Below are 7272 nucleotides of genomic sequence, written 5' to 3'. Positions count from 1 at the left end.
GCCAGAGTTACATAGTGAAACTATGTTTCAAAACAAAGAAAACAATCAGAAACCCAGCCTGTGAGAAACGAACAACACAGTAAATTGATTGTTGTTCTGTTTACAATATAAGAACAGAAGAGGAAAACAGGAATTTTGCTGTGATAGAGCAACACAATGAAAAACTTCTTTGTGTTAGTTCCCCATAGATTTGTTGATAAATACACAAGAGGATGTCTAGACTGGCCTTCGGTAAGGTTTATAACTTATCAGTTTGGGAAGCACGGCTCTTTGCCTCATTCACAAAATTACTATATTGTTGTTTTGTTTTTAAAGATTTATTTATTTTTATGTATGTGATTACACTGTTACTGTCTTTAGACACACCAGAAGAGGACTTCGGATCCCATTATGATGGTTGGGAGCCACATGTGGGTTCTGGGAATTGAACTCAGGAAGATCAGCCAGTGCTCTTAACCGCTGAGCCACCTCTCCAGCCCAATTACTATATTGTTATAAAATTCTGTTTGGGCTATATATGTGAGGTATGTATGGAATATAAATGAGTTTTATCTATAGACTTACAGCATATATACAAGACATATTATGTAAATGCAAATGTTTCACAATTTTTAAAAAGAAATTTGAGGGGCTGGAGAAATGGCTCAGTGGTTAAGAGCAGTGTCTGCTCTTCCAGAGGTCCTGAGTTCAGTTCCCAGCAACCACATGGTGGCTCACTGATGATAAGTTATAAACCTTACGGAAGGCCAGTCTAATGGGGTCAGATGCACTCTTCTGGTGTGTCTGAAGACAGCTACAGTGTACTCATATACATAAAATAAATAAAATATTTTTTTAAAAAGGCAAAATAAGAAATTTGAAAAGCATTCCTGCTCCCAAGCATTTCAACTAAAAGTCAGTCAGCTGGTGTTACAAATGAAGTAAATGTAGCCAGGTTACCTAAGTCTACTTTGGGTGCATCTCACTTCCCTATGTAACAATCCTTCAACCCTCGATAAAATTGCTGAAAGTATTAAAAGAGGTGATTGAATGTAAACAGTGAGTTCTATATAGTTCTTTTTTAAAAAGCGAATTCTCTAAAGATTTATTTATTTATATTAATTATATGAGCACACGGTCGCTGTCTTCAGACACACCAGAAGAGGGCATTAGATCCCATTACAGATGGATGTGAGCCACCATGTGGTTGCTGGGAGCCATTGAAAGAGCAGTCAGTACCTTTTTTTTTTTTTTAAAGATTTATTTATTATTATACACAAGTACACTGTAGCTGACTTCAGGTGTACCAGAAGAGGGCATCAGATCTCATTACAGGTTACAGGTGGTTGTGAGCCACCATGTGGTTGCTGGGATTTGAACTCAGGACCTTCGGAAGAGCAGTCAGTGCTCTTACCCACTGAGCCATCTCTCCAGCCCAGTCATGTAGTTCTTTTAAACTTTTTATTGTTTGGAAAGTTTTTGCATGTGTATAATACATTTTGATCAAATCTACTCCCCAATTCTCTTTCCTCCAATTCTTACTCCATCTCCTGCCATTCTATCCCTCCCAAGTTCATGTCCTTTTTTTTTTTTTTTTTTAAGTCTACCGAGTCAACTTTGTGCTGCTTGTATGTGCATGGGTACAGGACCATCTACACAGGTGACTTCTTTTACTTCCTTTACACCTCAGGACTGCGAGGGTAACTGGCCCAGCCATAGAGAATGTGGCCCGAGCAGGAAACTTGGAGTCAGCAAGCCTGGCTTCAATGTTGACTGTCTGTTTGAGTACACAATGTGACCTTGGGACAACCATCAGTTCCCTCTGTCTCTCACTTGCCATCTGTGAACGGGAAATAGTTTACGTAATGTATCTTTTAAGAATGTAGTTAGTTAGTTTTTTTTGAAACACTCTTTTGAAGACCCAGCTTGCCTCAACTTTACTCTGGAGCTGTAGAAGGAGCTTGGCCTTGAACTCTAGATCCACCTGTCTCCAATGCCCAAAGCTGGTATTATGAGTATGGTCCTCTGGGCTTGCTTTTCTTAAGGATTTAAAATGAAGAAAAAGGCTAGTAGCACCAGCAACTCTGGTACAAATGTGAAATTGTATTTCATTGCAAATATTTATTGAGGAAGAAAAATTAAGGAAGGGAAGGCAAGAAGAGCTCATGCCAGTGACTAAAGTTTCCCCATAGAATGTGAATCTTTCTTTATTTAATGGAAAATACCACTCAGGTGTAAAATACTGAGTTTCCTTATGTGAGTGTCCTTTTTAGAGGACTAATTTATAATTGTTAGATTTTTAGAAAGGAGAAATACAAGATATTTCTCTTCAATTTGCAGTTGATGAAACAGAAGTCTCAGAAAGTAAAGTGATTTCCCTGTGCTTTGAGCTTCTTAGACTGTAAGCAATGCCTGTTGACTCCATAACTTCCATGCACACATGTTTTGCCTAGCTCTTCTGTATAAATTCAGATCAATCTACAAAGACCCCAGATGCAAATTATCAACGAGGAATTTTGGAACATCAAATTAATTCTAAGATGAGTGAGTGCATCTGATCCAAAGAGAGAATACAAGCCCCAGGCTCTCACCTAGAATCTGCTAAAAAGCCCTTCTCTGATAGCAATAAACTGTTATTACAGCATCTGGGATTTTCAGGCAAAGCTCCAGAGACATTCTAATTTGGATCATCTCTGCCTTTCCATCATGGTCATGATCTGCATTGTCTCTAAGTCTGAATCTTAGAACTATGAAAGGTTTTTCCCCCCTTAGCTTACTTGCAATGCAGTCAGAGAATCAAAAGCATTCAAATGATGCCTTCTGAAAGCAAATGGTAATGAATTCAAAATAGTGTGGTCACTGGAGAAACTCCAGAGAACTGAAGGACACATTCATTATTGCTCTGAGCCATAAATACATTATACCAGGCTAGATGGAACATGCCAGGCTCACCATTAACCAGTCTTATGTCTGTGTGCCCATGCCATATCTCTAAAGCAAAGATAGCATTACTTTCAGTACAATATGTGTAAGGAACACAAGGCTAAATAATGGAGACAAGAAAACCATGTAGGATCCTACAGAGATAGCATGTAAAACACTGTAAAATGAAATGCTAGGTTGCGTACCTTTTTTTTTTTAAGTCCCTACTGTTGAACAAGGCCCGAAAGAGAGGGGAAATACTTGTTTCAGTTAGTATTTGGAAAAGAGGGTCTAGGGCTTAGTGGTAGATCCCTTGCTTAGTAGATAAAAACAAAACAAAACAAAACAAAACAAAACACCAAACAAACAAAAAACAAACCAAAAACCTAAGTTCCATTTCCAGCACTTCGAACCACAAAACAAATAAACAAAGAATCTGGAGCCGATGTAAATGGGAAGGAATGGGCATTTCGCATTGAGTCTTGAGCAATCTGTAAATTCTTGCTGGTGAGCAAGAAGTAACAGCTCTAAAGTGGTCAGGGAAGGTGATGCCCTTTGAAGGGGAATTTACTTAGGGAATTTAATGTTTGGAAATTCTCTTCACAAATAGAGGGGCTCTGGAGAGCAGAATCCATGTCTTCATGTTTTTCGGATAATTAAGTCCTCGGGACATAGTACTGTATGCCTACTATGTCCCAGGTGCTGTAAGGGACCCACCAGAAGAGACAATTCAGACACAGGTTCAAGCCAACAGAAAAATCTTTTATTAGCCTACCATCTACTACACTGGGTTCTCAGCATCCAAGGACTGTCCTGAACCTTTCCCAGGATGAGCTTTTAAGCATAAAAACCAAATCTCAGTTAGCAAGAACACTTAGCTCAAAGCAGAACTACAGACGACAAAACACAAGGGTAGTACACTTGGGGACTTTCCCAGAACTATGGACTTCCATGGTCTTTGTTCTCTCTCCTTTTTCCTTTTTGGCAGGTGTTGTTGCCTACATGCTGGTTCCAAGACCAGAATAGTACTTCCATCATGGCTTCTGTTGTTCTAAGTTCTGGAGACCTATAACATACATACTCTTTTAAATGCTTGTTGTTAGAAACAGGGTCTCACTGTGTAGCCCTGGATGGCCTAGAACTCATTATACAGACCAGGCTGCCTTGGAACTCAAGTGATCCTCCTGCCTCTGTCTCCATAAACACATGATTCACCATTGCCTGCTAATTGCTTGCTGTTAATTTAACTCATTGACTTTCCACAAAAACTCTACAAGTTAGCAGCCAGTGGCACACAGAAATCAAAAAGCTGTCCACAGTCCCATAGTTGCTCAATGGCATAATTCAGACCCATACTGATGGCTAAAGGGATCCCTTCCCTCTATTTCCTAGTAAGGATTGAAAGGTGTACATACTAGGAGTGAGTCTGATGAGAACTGAATTTAGAGAATACATATGAATTGTTCTTAAGTGACCTCCCCTTTCCCACTCCAGTAAAGTCACACTATCTACACCAGTCTCCACTGTATCTCTTGTCCAGTGGTATGAGGATGGTCAATTTTCCATAGTTAGTGTATGACCAAACTCTATAAGGAGCCATTGTTGAAGCTGAGAGTCCAACTGTTATAGATAAAATTCTGCCTACACTGCCCAGGATATGTGGGTTTCAGAACTGAGGTCCACATGGAAGATGGTGTTTCTTCACTCTCATTCTTTAGCAAAGAGGCTCTGGAAATGTGTGAGTCTTCTTCAGGGCCTGTGGTACCTCAGTAATATTAATAGAAACAATAACATATACTTGCTATGCAAGTGTTCCTCAAAAGCCTCTGTGACAAAATCTTGAAGGCCAGCCTGTGACACCACTGGGAAATTGGGGAACTTTCAAAGGTAGGGTCTAATAGAAGGAGGTTAGGTCATTGGGGGGGGGATGCCCTTAAAAAGTATAGGTGGTCATAGCTTTCTCAGCTGCCATGAAGTGGATTAGTCACTACCATACAGTCCTGCCCTGATGAACTGTGCTTCGATGATCTGAATAATAGTAGGCATTGAGAATTGTAAGACTTGGGACTTGCAAAAATGTCTAGGTGGCTAAGACATTTTGCAGCCAGGAGAACCAGGGTTCAGATGTTACTGCCCATGCAATAAAGATGTTATCCCCCTACATACTCCTAACCTCAGCGTCCTGGATAGTTTTATGTACTTGACACAAGTGAAAGTCATCTGAAAAGAAGGGAACCTCAAGCAAATGCCTCCATAAGATCTGGCTACAGGCAAGCCCATAGGACACTTTCTTAATTAGTGATTGATGGGAGAGGGCCCATTCTGGGTTGTGCCACACCTGGGCTGGTGGTTCTGAGTTCTGTGAGAAAGCAGGATGAGTGAGCCATGGGAGCAAGCCAGTTAAATACCACCCTTCCATGGCCTCAGCATCAGCTCCTGCCTCCAGGTTCCTTCCTAGCTGGAGTTCCTGCCATACTGTCTTCCTTAAAGGATGAACAGTGATATGGAAGTATAAGTCAAAAAAACCTCTTTCTTTCCCAACTTGCTTTTTGGTCATGGTTTTTCATCACAGCAATAGAAACCCTAACTAAGACATCCAGCTTGGAAGAGACCAGTCTGAGACTATCTGAGAAATGGGGAGCTTTGGGTTCAGGGTGAGACCCTGCCTTAAAGGAAGAGTTATTTCATAACTGCATGTATCTCCAGCTCCAGGGAAGTCAGTACTCCTTTCTGACCTCAACACTCAGGCACAGTGCATATATTCTCTTTTCATGCATATAAATACTCACAAATGCACACATAAGTAAATAAATACAATGGGATGGAGAGATGGCTCAGCGGCTAAGAACACTGACTGCTCTTTCAAAGGTTCTGAGTTCAGTTCCCAGTAACCACATGGTGGCTCAAAACCATCTGTAATGGTATCTGATGCCCGCTTCTGGTGTGTCTGAAGACAGCTACAGTGTGCTCATATAATTAAAATCAATAAGCCTTTAAATAAATAAATAAATAAATAAATAAATAAATAAATAAATAAAATTTATTTGAATTTAGAAAGAAATCTAGCTCTTGAAGTAAAAGAGGTCTTTTGAATGGCATGCCAAGCAGTAGGGAGACCATAGAAGAAAGGAAAGGTCCTCACTATGCAAAAGAGATAAAGGGAGCATGGAATTGCCTTAGCTTTCCTAGAGTTGAGATTATACATGTATGCTGTCATGCTTGGCTTTGAATTTGGGCATGTTAACGTACCTGATTTTCTCTCACATAGAGTGATCCTTACCCTTTGGAGACAACACTATTCCATAGGTTCTTCAGTGTCATAAAGACCACAGCCATAGAAAGTTACAGCCTCTCCCCTTAAATATCCCTGTTCTTTTTCAGAAACCTGGACGTAACTTCAGAACCAAAGTTATATATTTGGAACCATGCCTCTATAGTCTGGGCCTGTGACTCTGATGTCTACTAAGTAAGAGGAATTATGAAGTGATTGTTAAATATTTGAACAGCTAAGGGAAACAGGAAGTAATGAGAAACAAAAACACCCTACAGATCTGAGTCACAGGACATCCATTGTGGCAGGCCCTGTCAACCTCAGCTCCAGTCATTGTTTTATGTGTATATATGAACAGAGAAAAAGCTGTCTGTCTGAAGGTCCCAATTGCCAGCCATTTAAACTGGGAAGAATAGAAACACAGTTGGAGACCCTCACCCTTCTACTTAGCTCTGATTAGAAACAGTTCTTTGCCAGGACCTAGAGGCGACCAGAATATCTATATCTATATGGAACTATTGCTTTTTACTGGTTACTCTTTAGGCTTTAATTTTCCACTGTGATGTGGAAAATATGTAAAGTTAAGATGTACAATCATGTTCTTGGGAGGATGAGGCAGGGGGATTGTGAGTTTGAGACTAGCTGGGACTAGTTTCCATCTTGTTTGATGAGACATAGGTTTAATCTGTAGCCTAGATTGTCCTAGAACTCTCTATGTAGACCAGGCTGCTTTGAACTTATGGATATCCTCTTACCTTAGCTTCCAGAGTGCTGAGATGATAAGATGTGAGCCATTATGCTCTATGTATATGTATTTCTTAGTAGATGTATATATACATCTATATGTATATGTGTATAAATATGGATATGTACATATTTCTCAGTAGATAATCAAATATATATTATATATAATCATGACGTACTTAAAAAAATTTAAAAGTCTATATCAAAAGAGACAAGACCTATCATGTTAAACGTTTTTTCCTCTTTAAAGATTTATTTATATATTTATTTTATGTACACAAGTACACTATAGATACACTGATGGTTGTGAGCCGTCATGTGGTTGCTGGGAATTTGAATTCAGGACCTCTGCTCTC

The 7272-nt window shown here is 39.7% G+C and overlaps 1 protein-coding gene across 1 annotated transcript in view; it reads left to right on the top strand.

Moving 5' to 3' along the window:
* Slc18a1 (solute carrier family 18 member A1) overlaps positions 1–7272 on the top strand; it is a 50368-nt gene that overhangs the window by 1154 nt on the left and 41942 nt on the right. The window lies entirely within an intron of this gene.

Source organism: Mus caroli, chromosome 8 (genome assembly GCF_900094665.2).
Source record: "Mus caroli chromosome 8, CAROLI_EIJ_v1.1, whole genome shotgun sequence".
In the NCBI taxonomy this organism is placed as follows: Eukaryota; Metazoa; Chordata; class Mammalia; order Rodentia; family Muridae; genus Mus; species Mus caroli.
The sequence above is the reverse complement of the archived record's forward strand: the minus strand, read 5'-3'. Positions and strand labels throughout refer to the sequence as shown.